We start from the raw sequence: 24,780 nt of genomic DNA on the forward strand, positions 1-24,780 counted from the left end.
CTAAATTAAAATCTAAATCTAAATCAAATCTAAAACTAAACCCAGCTACTTGCAATTGTAAAATTGTACCGAGTAAAAAGAAAAAAAATGCACTTCTTTTGTGTTATGTTCTTCTTTTAGGTGTGAATCTGCCAATCACACACAAGGATTGGTGAAATAATAATTAACTTCCTTTACTAGGAGATAAGACTACAATTGTTCATTGGGAGGCTACATGTTATACATTAGTCATGGGACTAATACATTACCACTCTGTTGAGGTATATAATCATTGGCAGCAGTTTAAGATTCTTTAAAAGCTAGAGGCACAACGTATCACAACATGTAGCTCATTTCACAATTTTAGCATACCTCAAAGTGTTTCACAACTGATAAAATACTATTGAAATGTGTCCCCAGTTGTAATTGAGGAAATGTAGAACCATATTGGAGTGGCTCAATGGTTAGCACTGCTGCCTCACAGTGCCAGGGGCTTGGGTTTGATTCCATCCTCAGGTGTGTGTGGAGTTTGCACGTTTTCCCCATTTGTGTGTGTGTTTTCTCCGGTTCCTTCCCACAGTCCAAAGTCATGCAGGTTAGGTGGATTGGCCATGGGAAATGTGGGTTTACAGGGATAGGGTGGGGGGCTGGGTCTGTGTGAGATGCTCATTGGAGGGTCAGTATGGACAGCATGGGCCAAATGGCCTGCTTCCACACTGTAGGGATTCTATGATTCTAATTTGGATTTACCTATACTCCATACACAGCAGTGGAATATTGATCAGATAATCTGGCTCTAGCAACGTTGAGTGAAGGTTAAATGTTGGCAAAAACACTGAGGAGACACGCCATGCTCTTAATTGAATTAATGCCATTCTTTTACATCCAACAGAGAGCAGGGGAGGTGGTGGTGTTGGGGGTACTGTTTAATGTCTCACCAAAACCTAAGCACTTCAAACACTACAGCATTCCCACTTGACATTTTTCCTAAGTGCTCAAAACTTCCGAATGGGATTTGAAGCTTTAACTTTCTGACTACAGGGAGAGAATCACAGGCCATATGGGTCTACCATACAGAAAAAGGCCCTTTGGCCTGATACATCTGTGCTGACCAAAAACAGCCACTTCACTATTCTCAGCCCAAACTGAAATGGAGTGAGCATAGACTGCAGACTGGTTGCTGCAGTATCAAATATTTTACCAGTTCAATAAGGTCACATTACACTGGTGCTTCCTAACAAAACAGCAGTGAACGCTTAGCCTAACCCTGAAGATGTTAAACAGAAACTTCGACAGGACTTGCAAATGACACATTGCAGAGGACCAGGACAGAGTGAATGGAGCAGCAGCTAACTCACAACATTAAAACCAAGGGAAACGCCTCAAAGATTTGTCAGCAGGAGCAATAGAGTCATAGCCATAGAGTTGAACAGCACAGAAACAGATCCTTCAGTCCAATCAGTCCACCCAAACACGTGGAGAAAGTGAGGACTGCAGATGAGTGTTGTGCTGGAAAATCGACATTTCGAACATAATGAAGGGCTTATCCCCGAAACGTCGATTCTCCTGCTTCTCGGATGCTGTCTGACCGGCTGTGCTTTTCCAGCACCACACTCTTCCACCTCAACCATGTTCTCAACTGAACTAGTCCTAGGGCAATTGTTGCCTGTCCTGTTAATTTTCCACTAATTCCTATGCAGAAAACAATGATCTCCCTTGGCTCCAGCACAATCAAGATTATAAACTCACCCATCAGAAATCACTCTGTGCAACAAGAATTCCATTGTTTCTCACTAACCTGGTTCAAGGGAACATTGGTTGGTCACTCAGCACTCAACGTGTGTCACATTATTCAATTTGTTTACAGCTGATCTGAATATTGCATCCTTCATTTACCCACCTTTGTTCTAGCTCTTTTAAGAACCTTACCTAATAAATAACTATTGAATTCATTGCTGAATACTTCAAATGTCCACTACCATACACAGCCTCTTGGTAAGAAGAACTCCAGATTTTTACTACATTTTATGTGAAAATGTTCTTCTTAATTCCACTCCTGAATGTTTTGCCCTTGCCCTCTATTTCACTGTATCGATCGGATTTATTCGCTATTTTCAATTGTGTGATTAGGTCATTCATCAACCCCAGACTCAAGAGGACCCAAATCAAATCAATGCAGCATGTCCTAGTCGTTTACCCATTTAAACTGCTATTATCCTGGTCAATCCGAATTATACTCTGATCTCTCCATCCTTTCTAAAGTCAACCTAATCATTTATAAAAAGGAATTCAATAATCCTGTTTCTGCAAAGAAAAAGGGCTGACTTCTGTAGTGATTGTAATGAGGCTACCCATGGGGACCTAATAGAATAGGAGTTCCCTGATTGGGGCTGTTAATCTGGTCCAGTCAGCGAGTCCAGGCTGACAGATATAAACCAGAGTGTTAGAGCCCGGGTGTCCTTGGAGAAGGAGTCCACCAACACCCTGGAGTTGTTCAGGGAGAGGTGGGCGCCGCAGGGAGTGGAGTGCACCATTTCTCCCTCCAACTCTATTTTGATTTAGTCCCTACCCTCCCCTTCACTGTTTTGATCACACAGCACTGTCCTTTGATGTGAAGGGCACTGTTTGTCACTGGCCACCCGGGTGTTTTCCTATCTTCCTGGTGGTGGAAATTGAATAAAGATTGGTGCACTTTGTGTCTTTCACTGTGTCTCACACCTGCACACACACACCATAGGGACTGGGGATAAAATAAGCACTACCACAGTTAGGCAGTAGTGTGGGGGTTAAGGAAAAAAAATTAATAAACAAGGGATCACAAAGCGAAAAAAAAAATAAACCAGAGTGTTTCCGTATTGAGGAGGGCGGTCAGTCGCTGGTGTGCGTCCGCACCCATGTCGCAACGTTCCGTCTTCAGACCTTGCGGCGATACCTTTACGTCGAGCCTCCTCCTAGGTGGTGCGCCCTGGCGACGTATTTTTTCCGCCAGGTGCGTAACCTCAACTACGACACGCAGCTCCTGTTCGTCGACCGTGACGGTTTGGAGGTCGCCCTCAAGACGCTGCCTGTCTTTTACCAGGACCTGATCACTGTCTGGAACATGGGTCGACTCATGCCGTGCCTACCCTCCGGCTGGAGTAGCGGCTGTCATCAGGGAGCCATTGCTCAGGAATCCGCACCTCCGTACTCGCGGGTTCGAGTGGCTGTCGGAGGGGAGGGCCGTGGCGGCGAGGGTAACCAGGGTCGGGGACGTGCTGGGTGCCGTTGGCCTGGGCTGGACGCTGCCACAGGACATAGCAAGCAGGGCAGCGGTAGACGTCCAGTACGTGGCCACCGCCATCCGACGCCTTAAAACGGATGTGCTCGGACCCGACGTAGTGCACCAGTTGGAGGACGCTCAGGTGTGCGGTGGGATCCCGTCCGCGCTCACCCCAGCCCGGACGGAATTTCACATTGGCCCCAAGGTCTCGTACTTCCCGCGGGAGCCTGTGCCCCACAACCTGAGCCGCCTCCGAAATTTTAACTTTGTTTTGTTTAGGGATATGAAAAGAAGAACCCTGTACAGACTGCTGCTGCACACCGTCCACCTCTTCTCCCTCATCCACCGTCCGGACACGCCTTGGCGTGCCCATTTGCCACCGGGCGGTGGGGATCCCCAGTGGAGGGCTCTCTACGCGGGAGTCCTCCCCCTTTCTCTCGGGGATCTGGGGTGGAGGGTGCTGCATGCAGCAGTCCCCTGCAACCGCAGATCGCGGTGGTTCACGGACTCCCAGCCCAACTGCTTGTTCTGTGGCGCTGTGGAGTCCGTGGACCACATATATATTGGGTGTGGGGGTTTGCACTCCCTTTTTGATTTCCTGAAATACCTTCTCCTCTGTTTTTGGCTGCACTTCAGTCCCACGCTCCTGAACTTAAGGCACCCGGTACAGAGGAAGGAGGGCAGATCTGAAGACCTCCTCATGGGTCTGCTCCTGGGCCTGTCCAAACTGGCCATCAACAGGTCCAGGCAGCGGGCCGTGGAGGGGGTCGTTAGGGCCGACTGCCTGCCCCTCTTCCGCGGCTACGTTAGGGCCCGGGTGTCCTTGGAGAAGGAGCACGCGGTGTCGACCAACACCCTGGAGTTGTTCAGGGAGAGGTGGGCGCCGAGGGAGTGGAGTGCATCATTTCTCCCTCCAATTCTATTTTGATTTAGTCCCTACCCTCCCCTTCACTGTTTTGATCACACAGCACTGCCCTTTGATGTGAAGGGCAGTGTTTGTCACTGGCCACCCGGGTGTTTTCCTATCTTCCTGGTGGTGGAAATTGAATAAAGATTCATGCACTTTGTGTCTTTCACTGTGTCTCACACCTGCACACACACACCATGGGTGCTGGGGAAAAAATAAGCACTACCGCACTTAGGTGGTAGTGTGGGGGTTAAAGGGGATAAAAAAAATTTAAAAAAAAATTAACAAGGAATTCCCTCCCCTTCACTGTAAAAAAAGAAGAAAGAGAAAAAAAATGAAAAAAAAAAGAAAAAAGAAAGAAATAAACCAGAGTGTTAGAGCCCGGGTGTCCTTGGAGAAGGAGCACGCGGTGTCGACCAACACCCTGGCGTTGTTCAGGGAGAGGTGGGCGCCACAGGGAGTGGAGTGCATCATTTCTCCCTCCAACTCTATTTTGATTTAGTCCCTACCCTCCCCCTCACTGTTTTGATCACACAGCACTGTCCTTTGATGTGAAGGGCAGTGTTTGTCACTGCCCACCCGGGTGTTATCCTGTCTTCCTGGTAGTGGAATTTGAATAAAGATTAGTGCACTTTGTGACTTTCACTGTGTCTCACTAAAAAAAAAGAAAAGAATAAAGAGGAAAAAAAAATAAACAGGAGATTCCCACTTTGTAAAAAAAAACCAGAGTGTTAGGGCCCGGGTGTCCTTGGAGAAGGAGCATGCGGTGTCGACCAACACCCTGGAGTTGTTCAGGGAGAGGTGTGCGCCGCAGGGAGTGGAGTGCATCATTTCTCCCTCCAACTCTATTTTGATTTAGTCCCTACCCTCCCCTTCACTGTTTTTGATCACACAGCACTGCCCTTTGATGTGAAGGGCAGTGTTTGTCACTGGCCACCGGGGTTTTCCTATCTTCCTGGTGGTGGAAATTGAGTAAAGATTCGTGCACTTTGTGTCTTTCACTGTGTCTCAAACCTGCACACACACACCATAGGGGCTGGGGATAAAATAAGCACTACCACAGTTAGGCAGTAGTGTGGGGGTTAAGGAAAAAAAATTAATAAACAAGGGATCACAAAACGAAAAAAAAAAAAATAAACCAGAGTGTTTCCGTATTGAGGAGGGCGGTCAGTCGCTGGTGTGCGTCCGCACCCAGGTCGCGACGTTCCGTCTTCAGACCTTGCGGCGATACCTTTACGTCGAGCCTCCTCCTAGGTGGTGCGCCCTGGCGACGTATTTTTTCCGCCAGGTGCGTAACCTCAACTACGACACGCAGCTCCTGTTCGTCGACCGTGACGGTTTGGAGGTCGCCCTCAAGACGCTGCCTGTCTTTTACCAGGACCTGATCACTGTCTGGAACATGGGTCGACTCGTGCCGTGCCTACCCTCCGGCTGGAGTAGCGGCTGTCATCAGGGAGCCGTTGCTCAGGAATCCGCACCTCCGTACTCACGGGTTCAAGTGGCTGTCGGAGGGGAGGGCCGTGGCGGCGAGGGTGACCAGTGTCGGGGACGTGCTGGGTGCCGTTGGCCTGGGCTGGACGCTGCCGCAGGACATAGCAAGCAGGACAGCGGTAGACGTCCAGTACGTGGCCAGCGCCATCCGACGCCTTAAAACGGCGGTGCTCGGACCCGACGTAGTGCACCAGTTGGAGGACGCTCAGGTGTGCGGTGGGATCCCGTCCGCGCTCACCCCAGCCCGGATGGAATTTCACATTGGCCCCAAGGTCCCGTATTTCCCGCGGGAGCCTGTGCCCCACAACCTGAGCCGCCTCCGAAATTGTAATTTTGTCTCTTTCAAAGATGTAAAAAGGCGGGCCTTGTATAGACTGCTGCTGCACACCGTCCACCTCTTCTCCCTCATCCACCGTCCGGACACGCCTTGGCATGCCCATTTGCCACCGGGCGGTGGGGATCCCCAGTGGAGGGCTCTCTACGCGGGAGTCCTCCCCCTTTCTCTCGGGGATCTGGGGTGGAGGGTGCTGCACGCAGCAGTCCCCTGCAACCGCAGATTGCGGTAGTTCACAGACTCCATGCCCAACTGCTTGTTCTGTGGCGCTCTGGAGTCCGTGGACTTGGGTGTGGGCGTTTGCACTCCCTCTTTGATTTTCTTAAAAACCTCCTCCTCTGTTTTTGGTTGCACTTCAGTCCCACGATCCTGATCTTCGGGCACCCGGTACAGAGGAAGGAGGGCAGGTCTGAAGACCTCCTTGTGGGTCTGCTCCTGGGCCTGGCCAAACTGGCCATCAACAGGTCGAGGCTGTGGGCCGTGGAGGGGGTCGTTAGGGCCGACTGCCTGCCCCTCTTCCGCGGTTACGTTAGAGCCCGGGTGCCCTTGGAGAAGGAGCACGCGGTGTCGACCAACACCCTGGAGTTGTTCAGGGAGAGGTGGGTGCCGCAGGGAGTGGAGTGCATCAATTCTCCCTCCAACTCTATTTTGATTTAGTCCCTACCCTCCCCTTCACTGTTTCGATCACACAGCACTGTCCTTTGAAGTGAAGGGCAGTGTTTGTCGCTGGCCACCCGGGTGTTTTCCTATCTTCCTTGTGGTGGAATTTGAATAAAGGTTCGTGCACTTTGTGTCTTTCACTGTGTATCACACCTGAAAAATAAAATTTAAAAAAATAAAATAAACCAGAGTGTCAGGGGTTCTGCCCACTCTAGGAGCCAGTTCTGAGCCAGTTGGGTCAGTGTCATGTAAATACATGATGCCTCAGTGTTTAGCACTGCTGCCTCACAACGCCAGAGACCCAGGTTCAATGTGGGAAACTATCTGCATGGAGTTTGCACATTTTCCCTGTGCCAGAGTGGTTTCCTCTGGGTGCTCCAGTTTCCCCTCACAGTCCAAAGATATGCAGGGTAGGTGGAGTGGCCAAGCTAAATTGCCCCATAGTGTCCAGAAATGTGCAGGCTTTGTGGATTAGCCATGGGAAATGCAGGTTTAGAGGGTTACGGATGTGTGGGATGCTCTTCGGAGGTTTGGTATGGACTTGATGGTTGAATGGTCGGCTTTCAGACCGTGGGGATTCGAAACATAAAGTGTGTCATGATGACAGGGTGCCGGCCTTTGTGGAGTTATTTCAAATTGCTAAATCAAAAGGATTACTTTGAGGAAGGGGAGGGGAGTTAACCACAGCCAATATTCTTTCCTCAATCAATCTCAACAAGACAAATTATCTCATCACAACGGCATTGGTTTTAAGGAGAGCTTGCACGGTGCAAATTGGTTTATGGCATTTCCTACATTAGAACAGCAACTCCACTTCAAATAAGTACTTCATTGGCTATAAAGTGCTTACACTCATGAAAGCCGCTATATCAATGCAATATCTCATTTCTCATTATCACCAATGCCTTGAATATCACTGCAGTGTAAAAGAGGAGGATCAACTCCACTCTGCGGCAACTAAACAGATGAGTATTAAATATGACCTTAGCAGAATGTTTTAAAAATTTACTTCTCAGAACATGTTATCAGAAATGAAAAGAAAACAAATGTGCCCTTTGTGATCTCGAAGAGGCTGCAAGTCAGATTAATTCTGTTTCTACAAAAACAATAGAAAACATTCTGACATATGATGGGGCGTGGAACACAGAAGCAACAGCAGGAGAGTTAGCAGTATCACCTTCATAGCAACAAAGAGAGCTCCAGTCAGCACATAACGCTCAGCAGTTTCCAGCATTAATCGCTGCCATTCAAAGCAGGGCTTGACGATAAATTATTAACTGCAGATATTTAAAAATAGATGGTGATTAAAAATGATATGGGCAGAAAAGCAAACCACAGAAATGCTGGGTACAGATACATTCTGGAAGTGCTCAGTTGGACTGGTCGGTGCAGAGACAGAGAGAGAGAGAGAAAATGCAGAGTGATTGTTGGGAAATGCTATGGACCAGACTAGACCCTTCCACCAAAAGTACTGTAAGGAGATAGCCTAGACACTAACTATTATGTTTAATTAATGACAAGTACTCTGTTCCAGATGTGATTCAATTGGCTCACCATTAAACTTTAATCAAAACACACTTTATTATTTTTTCACACTTTATTCTTTTTCTTCCAACATAGTTAAAATACGAAAAAGGATTGGCAGAACTTAATCTCTATTACCTAACAAGACAATGTATTATTTAACCACTGATCATCCACTGTTCCAATAAAGGCAGCATCCCATAAAAACACTCTCTGGCAAAATGCAGCGCAATCCACAACAATGTTGTTGACTTTTAACTGCTCTCTGGGCAATTAGGGATGGGCAATAATGAATTAAAGAAAAATAAACACATACCATCATAAATTGGACATAATTCACAACTTTATCGTTGTCATGATGTCATGCCCATGGCCTACATTGAACTTTACATTTTAAAACTGGACGAAGGACTGGAAAATGGATCAGAAACACATCCTGGTCTCATAAACATTCCAGATGGATGCGAATCAATGTCCTTCAGCGAAACCAATCAACAGGTAATAGCAGATTGAACGGGTCAGTTTAAAATAAAGGCCAGTTTAAAATGAAGAACACTTACTGTTTCATATGCTCAGAGATGTTAACCATAATACAGGAAATGCAATCAGCATGAACAGTACAAACTAAAGGTCAGTCTAGGGAATTAAATAACTGCTCATAGGGACTATTAGTATCTGACAATGGGTAGGGTGTGGATGCGAAACATTGTCTTTCCACAGATAGTGCTGGTCTTGCTGATAGTTTCCAGCAATTTCTGTTTTTGTTTCAGATTTCCAGCATCTGCAGTTCTTTTGGGTTTTTTTGCCTGGTATGGAGGGATTGTTTTATGGGTAAAGGCTAAACAGGTTGGGACTATCCTCATTGCACCTAAGAATGGGAGGTGATCTCATTGAAACATATCGCATTCTTAAGGAGTTTGACAAGGTAAGTGCTGTGAGGATGTTCCACCTCATGGGAGAGTTTACGACCAGAGGGTATGGTCTCAGAATAAGAGGATGCCAATTTAAGACTGAGATAAGGAGGAATTTCTTGTCTCTGAATGTCAAGAGTCTTTGGAACTTCTTACCACAGAAAGCTTTGAGGCAGAGTCCTACTGTATACTTAAGGTTGAGATAGATATTCTTGATCAGTTGGGGAATCAAGGGTTACAGAGAAAGCACAGGAAAGTGGACGTGTGGAATGTCAGATCAGCCACAATCCTATTGAATGGCAGACCAGGCTCAATGGGCCGAATGAGTCAAGATTAGAATGGTGCTAGAAAAGCACAGCAGGTCAGGCAGCATCCGAGGAACAGGAAAATCGACGTTTCGGGCAAAAGCCCTTCATCAGGTTTTGCCCGAAACGTTGATTTTCCTGCTTCTCAGATGCTGCCTGACCTGCTGTGCTTTTCCAGCATCGCTCTAATCCCTAGCAGAACCCACCTCTGCCTCAATGGGCTGAATGGCCTACTCCTGCTCCTATTTCATATTATTTTACAGTTTATAACTTTACCACCATTGGCCTGGATTGTTTGAAGTGTTGTTTTGGTCTTGATTTCATTCAGTTTCAAATTATTTTATATAACGGCCAATTTTCTCCATTGTGTTGGAGGAGTAGTTGAGCGGGAATAAGTGAGCTCCAATGAAAATGTTAATTCAATATAATGAATTAGTTCATTGATCTTCCCCACCTTGCGCAAGATCTGAATTGATATCCTCATGAAGGAATCTCCCAGCTCTCTCTCTCACAAGCTGAAATATTTGTTGGACTAAGCAAGGCTTCATGGGATCAATCAAGGAGGCCATTTGGCCTATCATATTTATGCTGGCCCTCTGATGGAGCTATCCAATTAATCCCAACAGTCCCAACTCTTTTATCAGACATTTTTGAAAATCCATTTTACAAGTTACTCAGGCAATGGAGGCAATGTCACCTCACTGCATCAGAAAACAAATCTGCGCATGACTAAAGAAATGTGTGTTAACTGCACAAGAAGAGTGTTTCATTCTCTAAGCAGCTCCAAATAATGATGATGATTCTTGAGGCTGTTGATGACATGTCCAGTCCATGTCAGCCATTATATCTCTGTGAAGGTCCCTACCTTAATTCTAATCAACGCTTAGCTGAAATGACACTGAGATTTTGTTAGCTTGAGCTGATTTAAGAGATTAAAGATGACGTCAGTAGGTGCATCACAATCCACTCAGGTTCTGAGATTTAATATATAACCATCTTCTTGATGTATTAGCGAGTTACTGAGCAGAGAAGATTCATGCTGTTAGAAACTGCTGGGCACACATTGCCATCAATCACTTGGAGTCTTGAGGTTCCAGCTTATTGACATGAAGGCTCAGACTGCTGTCGTCATGGGTCCATTTCGCAGTTCACAGCGGGCCTCACAGCAAACCTCCAACAGGTTTCGTGAATAACTGAGGCTTTGCCTTGTGGGGGTGGCATTGTAGAACGCAAAACTGCTGTCTTCACACTCTGCCACTCCACCAGTACATTTGCTCATGCCAGTCAACCAGGCAACCCAGACCGCTGCCACCCATTCAGTCCAGACCTCCGAGACATTGAGCAAGTCCAGGTTGAGCTGTAAGATCAATTACAGTTTACTGCTGCAACTTGGAAGGGGCAGTGATGATGGTGTAGTGGTATTGTCACTGGGTTGGTACACAAGGGCAATGGATTCAAATCCCTCTCCCATGGTGGCATGTGAATTTTTCAAAATCGAGAACTAAACAATAGACTTATGATGGCCACGAAACCTTCTTTAAAAATCCATCTGGTTTATTGGTGTCATTTAAGAAGGAAATCTGACATGATCTGACCTACATGTGACTCCAGACTCGCAGCAATGTAATTGACACTTAACTGCTTCCTGAAGTAGCCTAGCAAGCCACTCAGTTGTATGAAACCTCTTTTGAGGAATTAGAAATTAGACCCAGCAGCAAAGCCCGCATCCCCTGAATGAATGAACAAAATGTCAACAGCCATGCTGTAGTTGTACTGCAGACAGACAAAGGCCCCTACAAGACAGGCACTAAGGAAAGCACAAGTGTGTACAGTTAATATAATACTTGTATAATTCAACATTATTGTGGGAAAAAGATCTTTGCTGCCAGTTTCCATTGTTAAATATTGGCCAACTTGACCTTGTCACAGGCTGTGCAAAATGCATGTTCCATATATAGAAGAATCATTGAATCCCTACAATGCACAAAGATCTACTCTGATCCTCCAAAGATCGTTATCTCCTTATCTCTACAATGCCACATTTACCACAACTAATCCACCTAGTCTGTATGTCTCTGAACACTACTGAGCAATTTAGCATGGCCAATCCACCTAACCTGCACATCTTTGGACTGTGGGAAGAAACCAGAGCACCCGGAGGAAACCCACACACAAACACGGGAGAGAATGTGCAAACTCCACACAGACAGTCACCCGAGGTTGGATTTAAATCCAGGTCTCTGGAGCTGTGAGGCAGCAGTGCTAACCATTGAGCCACCCTAATAATAATACCGATAGACTGTGGCTCAGTGCTGTAATGGTCAGTAATGGGAAGGTGAAGGCTTAACAGTATTATTCCTAGACTGTTATTCCAGTTACTTAGGCAATGTTCTGGGGACTTGGGTTTGAATGTTGTCACTGCAATTTGAATTCAATAAAAATCTGGAATTGATTGTCTCACGATGACTACAAATCCATTGTCAATTGTTGGAAAAACTCATCTGGTTCACTAATGACCTTTCAGAAAGGAAATCTGTCATCTTTATGCAGTCTGGCCTACATGTGATTCCAGACCCACAGCAATGTGGTTGTCTCTTAGCTGCCCTCTGGGCAATTAGGGCTTGACAATAAATGCTGGCATAGCCAGAGCAGCCCACATCCTGTGCATTAATTTAAAAGAAAAGTTATCAAAGTGGAAATGGAGCCTCACAAACATCCATTGATGTATGTCTTTGATACGCAGTATTACCTTCCCCCTCAGTCTCTTCCTTCCCTCTCATAGAACAATACTTCTCAGTGCCCTCCTTTCTACTTGCTGGTATGTTGCAGACTAGGAGGTGCTGGGTTAGGTAGTCCACTCTGTCTTGAATGCTGTATCCTAAAACCACAGCAACAACAAAATAATTACTTCTACGCACTGGACCCAGTCTTCAATCAACTTTACTTCAGCAAAAGTTACACGAAAGCTACTCCTTTGCAAACTGTGCAATGTACCTTTTAATTAAGGCACGTTGAGATCCTATCTTGCCCAACAACGTTGTACACTCCAGTGAAAAAGTGCCAGCTTATCCAGCCTATTTTTATAACTCAAACCCTCCATTCATGACAACATACTAGTAAATCCCTTCTGAACCTTCTCTAATTTAATAATTACAACATTTAAAAGACATTTTCTAAGTACATGAATAGAAAAGGTTTGGATGGGCACCGCAGGGAGTAGAGTGTCTTATTTCCCCCTCCAACTCTATTTTGATTTAATCCTTGCCCTCCCCTTCACTTTTTTGATCAGACAGTATTGCCCTTTGATGAGAAGGGCATTGGTTGTCACTGGCCACTCGGGTGTTTCCTTTCTTCCTGGTGGTGGAAACTGAATAAAGATTTGTACACCTATGACAAAGAAGTTTTGGAGGAATAGGGACCAAATGCAGACAAGTGAAACTAGTTTAGTTTGGGAACATGGTTGGTATGGACTGGTTGGACTGAAGGGTCTGTTTCCACACTGTATGACTCTATGATTCTATTTTGTAGTGTATAGCGACAGAGAAATTATTAATTCTGATAGGGATGAGGAGACATTAATTTAAAAATTAGAACAAACAAAGTTACATTTCAGAAATGCAATAAAGAAATATTACTTCACACAAAAGGTGGTGGGTGTTTGGAACTTGTTTCTGCAAATGACAATTGATGCTCGATCAACTGTCAATTTTGATGGACTTTGGTTAGTCAGAAGTAAGAAATAGATCAAGGCTGAATACTGTATACAGAGGTAGATGGCAGATGAGCTACCTTTTGCGTGAAGTTTCTTAATTTCACAATGTCTGTGACTTGGTCATTACTGGCTGGGCCAGCATTTATTGCCTATCCCTAGTTGCCCTTGAGAACATGATGGTGAGCTGCCTTCTTGAACCGCTGCAGTCCATCTGCTGTGGGTTGACCCACAATGCCATTAGGGAGGGAATTCCAGGATTTTGACCCAGCGACAGTGAAGGAATGGCAATATACTTTCAAGTCAGGATGGCGAGTGGCTTGGAGGGAAACTTGCAGGGGTGGTATTCCCATGTATCTGCTGACCTTGACCTTCTAGATGGAAGTGGTCCTGGGTTTTGAAGGTGCTGTCTAAGTATCTTTGGTGAATTTCTGCAGTAGATAGTACACACTGCTGTTATTGAGTGCTTGTGATAGAGGGCTTGTGATGCTTGGGGATGTCGTGCCAATGAGGGGGTCTGCTTTTCTCTGGATGGTGTCAAACTTCTTGAGTGTTAATGGAACTGTCCCATCCAGGCAAGTGGGGAGTATTCCATTACATTCCTGACTTGCACCTTGTAGATGGTGGACAGTCCTCGGGGAGTCAGGAGGTGAGTTACTCGCTGCAGTATTCCTAGCCTCTGTCCTGCTCTTGTAGCCACTGTGTTTAGATGGCAAGTCCAATTGAGTTTCTGGTAAATGGTATTGGCCAGGATGTTAGTAACACCATTGAATGTCAGATTGTATCTGACTGGATATGGTCATTTCCTAACATTTGTGTGGCTTGAATGTTATTTGCCACTTACCAGCCCAAGCCTGGATAGTGTCCAGACCTTGTTGCATTTGAACATCAGGGAACTGGATTGATAAGAATATTAGTGACTGTGGGAGCCTGATGTGGAAATTGATGGTTGTGTTTCCAACCACTGTGACAGTGACTAAACCTCCAAAATACTTCAGTCAAAGGATCCTGATGATGTGAGCGGTGCTATACGAACACAAATTCTTCCTTTTAGAAACAGAGTAGCCAACTTAATGCCCCCTTCAAGACCTATTATAGACCCCAGCAATTCAAGGCCATCAGAGATTTCCATCCTGTTCCTCCAGGCCCGATTCAGAGTCCAGAATGAATGCAAGCAACAAACTGCTGCCAGTATATTTGATTGTGGTGGCAGACTGGAAACTGAGCAGCCCTTAGCCTGCACCTTTTTAAAATAAGATCTGATGATGGTTCAGAAAGTCATTCTCTTGTATTTCATCTCCGTTAAGTAAAAATCCATAGCCTTGTCCAGACAGAACCCCATGGGACTTCTGTAATATGGTGCAGGAAGCCAATCAATGCCTGAAGACCAGAGGCCAATGATGTTCATTTATACTGGCAGAGTGTGAGATTGGGAAGGTGTGAGTGTGGGGCAGTTGGACAGGAGAAGTTCGACTGTCTGTCTTGTGGATCCATTGTCAAATTCTGCTGATAGGCAGTACTGTGTTTCCCAATCGCCTGTTGTAATGTAACAGAGCCCAGACAAAATAATACATCTTACCTTTCTCACAGGGAAGTACAAGACTATGTTAATTCATTTAAAGATTGCTGCAATTGAGGACATCAGCTCAGCTCTCCTCCCACCACCGGAGATCACTGCACCCGGGCCGTGCCACCATCTTGTAGGCAATAAACCTGAACATCAAAGACTTCTAATAAGACAACACAAGCTCCTGACCTGGACAATTGCCAACACAGCTGATTCAAGTCAAACAGGGTAGGGGCAGCTACTGGAGAGGAGTATTACTTGACAGAAATTATCTGTGTAGTATACCATCCAGCAGGCAGGTTACTGATTGTTTCAAATTAACTCATTCAGGGATATTGTTACACACATGCTGTACTTCTCTATCACTCTATACCTCTGGAGCAACTAGATTAGATTAGATTACTTACAGTGTGGAAACAGGCCCTTTGGCCCAACAAGTCCACACCGACCCGCCGAAGCACAACCCACCCCTTACATTTACCCCTTACCTAACACTACGGGCAATTTAGCATGGCCAATTCACCTGACCTGCACATCTTTGGACTGTGGGAGGAAACCCACGCAGACACGGGAGAATGTGCAAACTCCACACAGTCAGTCGCCTGAGGCGGGAATTGATCCCGGCAGCAGTGCTAACCACTGTGCCACCGTATGTAGCCTGGATTCCCGGACCAGAAAGAGGGACACTACCAGTGTACCACAAGAACCTTAAGTGCATAGGTTGTACAACAATGTTGAAGTGGTCAGCTCCAATTGATCAGATACTTGAACTGGTTCTTTCCTTCAAGGGGTTGCAATGCAGATCTTTCTCAACTGCAGGATCATAATTTAAAAGTCATTGTCTTTTCTGCAATCAACATTCCTTCCAGTGATTTTCCGTTTCATTGGTAGACACCAGTAACGTTCCCTTCTGTGTTTGACTTGAGTTGACTGTGTTGGCAATTCCCCAGGTCAGGAGCTCTTGTTGCCTTATCAGAGGTCATTGCTGTTTCGATTCATGGCCTACAAGATGGCAGCACTGCCTGGGTGTGAGGTGATCTCCAGCGGGGAAGCACTGAGCTGATGTTCTCGAATGATCATAGCCACTTTTTCCTCACACTTGGTAATGACTGCAACCACATGCACAAATCCCTCCACAACTACACCATCAATTCCACATCCCTTCCATCCAAATCGCCCAGCCACTCCCCCTCACACTGCAGTCCAAATTTGATTAAGCTTTTCTAGCCCCTGAGTTTGGGAGAGGCGACCAAACCCAGGCTTTGTACAACAGGGATCAGCAAAATCCATGAAGGAAATGAGAGAGGGATGGAGACATTTCTGTCTGTGCTTGCATTTCATCACCTGGATCCCCAGCTTTCTTCTGAATTAGGCCCTTGCTTAGACATAAAGCTCCACAGGGCAGTGCCTGGACTATTAGTTTCTATCCACATCACAGATGGGAGGCAGAGTTGGTGAAGGTGATGGCCTATGGTACTGTTGCAAGAGTGTTAATCCAGTGATCTAGGTAATGTTCTGGGGATCCCAAAGAAAATTGCTGGAAAGGCTCAGCAGGTTTGGCAACATCTCTTGAGAGAAAGCAGATTTAACTTTTTATATCAAGTGACCCTTCCTCAGCATCCGCAATTCTTTTGGTTCTTAATGTTCAGGGGACCCAGCTTCAAATGCCATCACAGCATGCAGTGGGACTTAAATTCAATAAAAACTCTGGAGTGAAGAGTCTAAAGATGACCATGAATCCATTGTCAATTGTTGGAAAAACCCATCTGGTTCACGATTGGCCTACATGTAACTCCAGACTCACAGAAATGTGCTGAAAAATGTGTTGCTGGAAAAGCGCAGCAGGTCAGGCAGCATCCAAGGAGCAGGAGAATCGACGTTTCGGCCATAAGCCCTTCTTCAGGAATGAGGAAGGTGTGCCAAGCAGGCTAAGATAAAAGGTAGGGAGGAGGGACTTGGGGGGAGGGGTGTTGGGAATGCGATAGGTGGAAGGAGGTTAAGGTGAGGGTGATAGGCCGGAGAGGGGGTGGGGGCAGAGAGGTCGGGAAGAAGATTGCAGGTCAAGAAGGCGGTGCTGAGTCCGAGGGTTGGGACTGAGATAATGTGGGGGAGGAGAAATGAGGAAGCTGGAGAAATCTGCATTCATGTGTTTTCCAGCAACACATTTTTCAGCTCTGATCTCCAGCATCTGCAGTCCTCACTTTCTTCTCACAGAAATGTGGTTAATTCTTAACTACCCTCTAGGAAATTAGGGATGGGAAATAAATGGGAACGAGATGGGAATGAGTGGAGACTATCAAGCTCCTGGGAGTGGTCATCCACAACAAGCTTTCTTGGACCCTTCATGTGGACGGACTGGTTACAAATAATGTCTCTTCTTCCTCAGGCAGCTGAGCAAATTTGGCATGACGGCGAATACCCTTGCCAACATTTATAGATGAATCATTGAGAGCATTCTGTCTGGATGTATCACTACCTGGTATGGCAACTGTACCATTCAAGATCGGAGACAGTTACAGAGAGTGGTGGACTTGGCCCAGACAATCACAAAGGCCAACCTCCCATCTATAGAATCCATTTACCAGGCTCGCTGTCAAGGAAAGACTGCCAGCATTCTCAAAGATCCATCCACCCTGGCAATGTTTTTCTACCACCTCTACCATCGGGGAGAAGGTACAGAAGCCTGAACACACAGACCAGCCGGTTTTGTAACAGTTTCTACCCGACTGTTGTTAGAATACTGAATGGACTCACAAACTCTTAACATTCGCCTGTACCTATGTTTTTGCTTTTGCTGCTGTTTACCTATTATTTACTTATCTAGGCTACTTAACTCTGTGATCTGCCTGTATTGATCGCAAGACAAAGCTTTTCACTGTGCCTCGGTACACGTGACAATAAATTCAATTCAATTCAATACAAATACTGGCCCAGCCAGCGATACCCTCATCCCGTAAATGAATAAAACAAAAAATAGCCCCTTGGCCACTGAGAGACAAGTCAAAACTTTAATGGAGTCAACCTGCTGGGAATAGTGTGCACTATCTTTCAAATATTTTCCTATGGCTTTCAATTCATGTTTTCATTGCAAAACATGTTCAAAGTACAATCTGATAACTGTGTAGTGAGAGCTGGGAGATGCCTGGGATCTTAATGAATGATGTCCACTCATATGGAGTTAAACTTGATTATCCTGAAGCTCTGTCACAGATATCCCGATCGTCCATAAAATTTATTGTTGATGGCCAGGGTAGTGTAATTACAGTAATGTGTGAACCCGGGATACCTATTAACTAATCCCATGGGAAAAACATCTGAACGAGCAGATAGAGTCATAGCACCTTAGAAGTTGACAGCACAGAGCAAAATCTTTCAGCCCATCACGTCTGTGCTGGTCTTAAACAACCATCTACCTGTTCTCATCCCATTTTCCAGCATTTGGTCCATAGCCTTATATGCCTTAGCACCACAACTGTACATTTAAATACCTCTTAAACATTTCTATCTCTACCACCCACTCACCTACTTTGTGAAAATATGTTTCCTCATATCCTCTCAAAAGCACCTGCCACTTTCCTTAAATCCATGCCCCTTGGTCACTGATCTCTCCATCAAGGGGATAAGTTCCTTCCTGCCTACCCTATCCATGCCCCTCATAATTCTATACATCTCAATCATGTCCCCTCTCAATCTCCTCTGCTCTAAGGAAAACAAACCAGTGTGTCTGATCTCTGTTCATGTGATATTATATATATAAAAGAAAAAATGACTTGGATGAAAATGTAGATGCGTGGGTTAGGAGTTGTGGATAGTGTAGAAAGTTGTCAAAGGATACAGCATGATATAGATCAGTTGCAGATGTGAGCAGAGAAATGGCAGATAGTGTTTAACCCGGGTAAGTGTGACGCGAAGAACTTTGGGAGTTCAAATTTTATGGAAAAGTACATAGTTAATGGCAGGACTCTGAACAGCATTGATGTACAGAAGGATCTTGAGGTATACATGCATAGCTCCCTGAAAGTGGCCACGCAAGTAGAGGGTGGTAAAGAAGATGTATGGCATGCTTGCCTTTATTGGTTGGGGAATTGAGTACAAGAGTCAGGATGTCATGTTGCAGCTTTATGAGACTTTGGTTAGGCCACACTTAGAGTATTGCATCTAATGCTGGTCGCCATGTTAGAGGAAGGATGTGGAGGTTCTGGAGAGGGTGCAGAAGAGGTTTACCAGGACGCTGAGGGTATGAGTTATAAGGACAGGCTAGAAAAACTCGGGTTGTTTTCTTTGGAGTGGTGGAGACTGGGTGGAAGCTTGATAGAAGTCTATAAAATGATAAAATGCATAGATAGAGTTGACGGTCAGAATCATTTTCCCAGAATTGAAATGTCTAACACTGGGAGGCATGAATTTAAGGTGAGAGTGAAAAGTTCAAAGGAGATGTAAGGGGCAAGTTTTTTACACAGAGAGTGGCAGGTGTCTGGAACACGCTGTCAAGGGTGGTGCTGGAGGCAAAAACAATAGGGGTGTTTAAGGGATTTTTAGATAAACACATGAATATGCAAGGAATGCAAGGATATGGACCAAGGGCAGGCATAAGGGATTAGTTTAAATTGGCGTCATGTTTGGGACAACATTGTGGGCTGAAGGGCCTGTTCCTATACTGTTCTGTTCTGTGTTCTATGTCTTATAACTGAAACTCTCCAGCTCAGGCAACATCCTGGTAAATCTCTTCTGCACCCTCTCCACCCTCCTATCATGTGGATTTGAGAACTGTGCATAATGCTTAACTATAGCCTAAACAATACAATTCTGCATTCTGGTATACTTGAGGAGCAAATAAAGTTTTAATGGCAAATGTAATGGTCCTGGAAAATCTTTTTTTTTTAATTCAGGTGAGGGCATCGCTGGTTGGGCCAGCATTTATTGCCCAGGTAAAGATGACAGTTTCTTTCCCTGAAGGACATTAGTGAACCAAATGGGGTTTTCCTGACAATCAACAATGGATTCAAGGTCATCATAAGACTCTTAATGCCAAATCAAGTTCCACCATCTGTCGTGGTGGGATTTGAACCTAGATCCCCAGTTCATGACTACAGAGGAACCTCAAGGACAATTGGCTCACACGATGCCAAGTTTTCAAATTTAGATCACACAGCTCCAGGACACAAATTTGTACAATGCGCACCAAACATAAAAGTTTTGAAAATCATAAGGGGAATAGATAAGGTGAATAGCAAGTGGAGGAATTCAAAGCTTTAAAGGTGAGAGGAGAAACTTTAAAAAGGGACATCAAGGGACAACTTTTTTATACAGAGAGTGGTTCGTGTGTGGAATGAACTGCCAGAGGAAGTGTTGGATGCACATAGAGTTACAACATTTTTTAAACAGAATTCAAGTCCACACTTCTATGTAAGAGTTTTATTTCAGTATGTGACACTTCATAAAACCCAATTCCATTGATTAGTAGCTCTCTATATTTATACAACCAATTCAAACCTCTCTGTTAATATATCCACCACCTTTGTTCCATCAGATTGTAAACTTTCCTTTTGACGTTATTAAAATCTGTGTCTGTCAACATGATAAACATCAATCAAGTCACCTCTAAATCTTCTAAATTCCAAACATTTTACTCTCGGCTGTTTAAATTCATTATAATTTAATCCTTGAAATTCACAGGCAGAAGGTTACCATTCCAAAATGGGCCTGTTTCCCAATACAATGATGTTGAATCTATCCCTAATACCATCACTCCAGAACACTACAACACACTAAGCAGACAGCTCTTGGAATCAGAAACTTATCCACCACATTCATAGCCTCTATTACGTTCTTTTAACAGCCAAACAGTCGAGAATAAAACTTTTGCATTCATTAATGTATCTTGTGTTTGGGATAAAGACCAGGAAGCTAACTTGATTTTGAAGAGTTTGTTTTCCAGAGTGCTTTGAAATATAGGAACTGTAGCCAGTGGTAGACCTCAGCAGTTTAGCTGCTGGTAGGTTGTGAGTAGTTTTCCTTGAATGTTTGGTACTTGTATAGGTTTAAACCTGTGAGGGTTGGAAATCCTAAAAGCTACAAACACCGCTGTATTGGTGCTGCCCATTCTGCACTGTAACCAGTGTGCTTAATGGAAAATGGGAACAGTAGGTCTCCACGGGAGACACAATTTCCAATGAGGTGGATGAGAAAGGGAGAGGGAGAGTGAATGGCAGAATCTCAGGCACAGAAACCACGTGACAGAATACGGATCAGTTCAACTGAGATGATAAAGGTCATAGAGTCATACAGCACGAAAACAGACCCTTCAACCCAGCTCATCCATGGCAACTAGATATCCTCATCTAATCTAATCCCATTTGCCAACACTTGGCCCCTATCCCTCTAAACCTTTCCTATTCATATATCCATCCTGATACTTTTTAAATGTTGTAATTGTACCAGCCTCCACCATTTCCTCTGGCAGCTCATTCCATACACGCACCACCCTCTGCATGAAAATGTTGCCCCTTTGGTCCCTTTTAAATCTTTCCCCTCTCACCCTAAACCTATGCCCTCTACTTCTGGACTCCCTGACCCCAAGGAAAAGACCTTGTCTAATAACCATATCCGTGCCCCTCATGATTTTATAAACCTCTATAAAATCACCCCTCAGCCTCTGACGCTCCAGGGAAAACACTCCAACCCTGGCAAGATCCTTGTAAATCTTTTCTGAACCCTTTCAAGTTTCACAACATCCTTCTTATGGGAAGGAGACCAGAATTGCACACAATATTCCAAAAGCGGCCTAACCAAAGTCCTGTACAGCCGCAACATGACCTCCCAACTCCTGTACTCAATACTCTGACCAATAAAGGAAAGCATACCAAACGCCTTCTTCACTATCCTATCTACCTGCGACTCCACTTTCAAGGAGCTATGAACCTGCACTCCAAGGTTTCTTTGTTCAAGTACTGGAGATAGATTGGAAAACAGGTGGGACTGTTGTCCTTGGAGAAGCAAAGGCTAAGACAAGAGAATTGATAGAAGTTTCTAAAATCATAAGAAGTCCAGATAGGCAGAAAATGTTTTCTCTCATAAAGGGATTAAGGCATGCAAAAAAGGCAACTTACAAAAGAAACAAAAGCAGTGTGAGAAAAAGCTTTTTTTTCTCATGAGTAATTAGGCGAGTGGGATGCATTGCCTGAAAATAAAGGAGGGAAGTTCAATTGAAGCATTCAACAAGGTGTTTGATGATTATTTAACTTTAAATTTAAATTGTTAAAATAACCTTGTCCAGCAAGGTGCAATCTAACCACAGCCCATTGACAGTCAATGGCACTACCTTCACTGAATCTCCCACTATCAACATTCTGGAGGTTACCAATGGCCAGGAACCATATACATACATACATGAGCAGGTCAGAGGCTAGAAATCCTGTATGAAATAACTCACTTCCTAACTCCCCAAAGTCTACAAGGCACAGATCCGGAATGTGATGGAATACTCCCCACTGGTCTGGATGAGTACAGCTGCAGCAACACTCAAGAAAGCTTGACACCAAAAGCTGCCCCCACTTGATTGACACCACATCCACAAACATCCACTCCCTCTATCACCGAAGCTCAGTAGCAGCAGTGTGTATTATCTATAAGCTGCACTGCAGAAATTCACCAAAGATCCTGAGACAGCACCTTCCAAACCCACAACCACGTTAATCTAGAAGGACAAGGGCAGCAGATACAGGTGAACACCGCCACCTGGAAGTTTCTCTCCAAACCACTCACCATCCTGACTTGAAAATATTGTATCATTCCTTCGGTATTGCTCAGCCAACTTCCTGGAATTCTCATCCTAAGGACATTGTGGGTCTACCTACAGCACATTGACTGTTGCGGTTCAAGAAGGCCACTCACCACCACCTTCTCAAGGGCAACTATGGACAGATAATAAATGCTGGCCTAGCTAGCCATGCCTATTTTCCCTATCTGAATAGTGATAGAAATGGTTACAATCAGAGGTACCACCATATCTGGGCTAATATTGAGTAATTTAGTTGAAAGTTGTTGTATGCTTCCCTCCAAGTGCCATGCTACAAGTGGCCACAGTAAGATGGAGACAGAGATCTTTATACACTCAGGTTACATGCCATATTACAGTGATGACATCATAAACATATCTCCTAAATGATATTACATACTAGCTGAGAGACAGAGTGCAATATCCCTCAAGCCTGGACCTGCTTCATTAGGTCCAGCAGCTTTCTCCCCAGTACTGCTAAAAACCAAACCAAGCCAGAGGAAAACTGAGCTGGGAGAATTGGCCACTACCCATTCATTGTACAGGTGAGGCAGTATCCGGATTGGCTTTAAAACCTTTCAACCCCAGAATGTTTGGAGTCTGTGTCGTTTACGACCACGCTGAAAAAAGAGCCAGGGATAGGATAACCTTGTTAAAGGAGCACCTTCGTCACAATAGTTGTCGGGAAACATCTTACCTGCATTTACACTGTCTATCCTTTCAAGTACAGTAGTGGCCTGTAATCTGGATCCCAAACATCCAGAATTCTCATGCAACTGGCATCCAGAATTCCATCCTTACCCATGTCCAGTTTTATGTTACAGGAGCTAATATAATCAGTACCTCATCAGATACAAATGCACTGCACCTATGACAGATTATGAGGGCAGATCAGATCAGTGTACTCCCTTTTGGATTGCATGGATTTGTCAGTGTTTGCCCTCAGTTGCAGGTACTGTTTTGACTATGGCTGTAGCATTGTGCATTCCTTTCTTTGGCTACAACTAGGGTGGCATGGTTGTTCAGTGGTTTGCATTGCTTCCTCCCAGTGCCAGGGAACCAGGTTCAACTCCCCTCTCAGGCATGTCTGTGTGGAGTTTGCACATTCTCCTCGTGTCTGCGTGGGTTTCCTCTGGATGCTACGGCTTTACCCCACAGTCCAAAGATGTGCAAGTTAGGAGGAATGGCCATGCTAAATTGTCAATAGAGTCCAGGAATGTGTAGATATGGTGGATTAGCCATGGGAAATGCAGGGACAGGGTAGAGGTGTGTGTCTGGGTAGGATGCTCTTCAGTGGGTCGGTGTAGATTTGATGGGCTGAATGGCCTGCTTCCACACTGTTGGGATTCTAAGAACAAATGTTAGGCTTTTGTTTGCTGCACTCAAGAGTGTATCTACTATTACGTGTGCCTTGCCTGAAACATAAATTACAGTCGGTTCTGCTATTATGCATGTTTCCTCAATGTGAATGGGCTTTAACACGATTGAAGAATTTAGACCATTATTTGTTGATTGTGAACATTCCTTACCTGTATCGGCTATAACGCGATTCCGGCTCTGTTTGTTTGATTGGCGCAGCTATTGTGCGATTTTCTTATAACACGAGATCGCACGAAAACAGAAATATCACATTATATCAGAACCGACTGTATTCCATTGAATTATCTTGTCAGTCTCAGCCTGAATCTTTGGCTGCCTTGAGGCATTTTTCAGATTTCTTCTGAACCCAGTAATGGCCAGTTGTTGTCCACCTTGACCTGGAATTTCAGTCCCAGTCTGTGAAACTTCCAGATTGCTATGCCTCCCTCTCTACAGTGATTTAGTGTGCTGAAGCTCCGTCAAAGTTCTCAATGCAAAATTGATCGGTTTTCATGCTCTGTCAGTTTGCATTTGAATAAGGGACTGTTCCTAATCCTGTGGGCAAGGCAGCTGTGGTTACAATAGTGAATAAAGCTGGAATAAAATGTGCCAGAACATCAGTAGAAAGTAACTTCTCTTTCATCTTTTAAAAAGCTACAGTCTATTCCTGACTCCAATAATATTGGCCTTTCTTCAAAAGCTCCCTGTGGAATTGAGTAAGGCTGGCTGAGTAGACGATAAAGTTTCCCACTTTATTCACTGGGCCCAAGATGCATTATGTATCATCTATGCATTTCAGTGTCAGAAATTCACTGATTGCTCTTTCCTTCCTTGGATCCACCATGATGGCTTATTCTTGGATTGTGTTTCAGAGAACTTTCAAGAACTGGCTGTTCCCATTTAATGTAAAGCTTATGTTCTGTGGTGCCTTTAACAGGCCCCTGATCATTGGTCATGACCCTTTTTTGCTTTATCATACACTCGGATATCATCCATAG

General features: G+C 44.8%; 1 long non-coding RNA gene across 1 annotated transcript in view; it reads right to left on the minus strand.

Moving 5' to 3' along the window:
- The window catches only part of LOC148141924 (uncharacterized), a 48,790-nt gene extending 34,055 nt beyond the window's left edge, over window positions 1-14,735 (minus strand). The window contains exons 1-2 of the long non-coding RNA XR_015752304.1: window positions 14,659-14,735; window positions 12,120-12,248 (exon numbers count right to left, since the gene is read on the minus strand). This is a non-coding gene — a long non-coding RNA (uncharacterized LOC148141924). The remainder of the gene's footprint in view (window positions 1-12,119; window positions 12,249-14,658) is intronic.
- Window positions 14,736-24,780: the final 10,045 nt, after the last annotated feature.

This window comes from Chiloscyllium plagiosum, unplaced genomic scaffold, assembly GCF_037043375.1.
Source record: "Chiloscyllium plagiosum isolate Xiang-an unplaced genomic scaffold, Cpla_swu_hap1 HiC_scaffold_31, whole genome shotgun sequence".
Lineage (NCBI taxonomy): Eukaryota > Metazoa > Chordata > Chondrichthyes > Orectolobiformes > Hemiscylliidae > Chiloscyllium > Chiloscyllium plagiosum.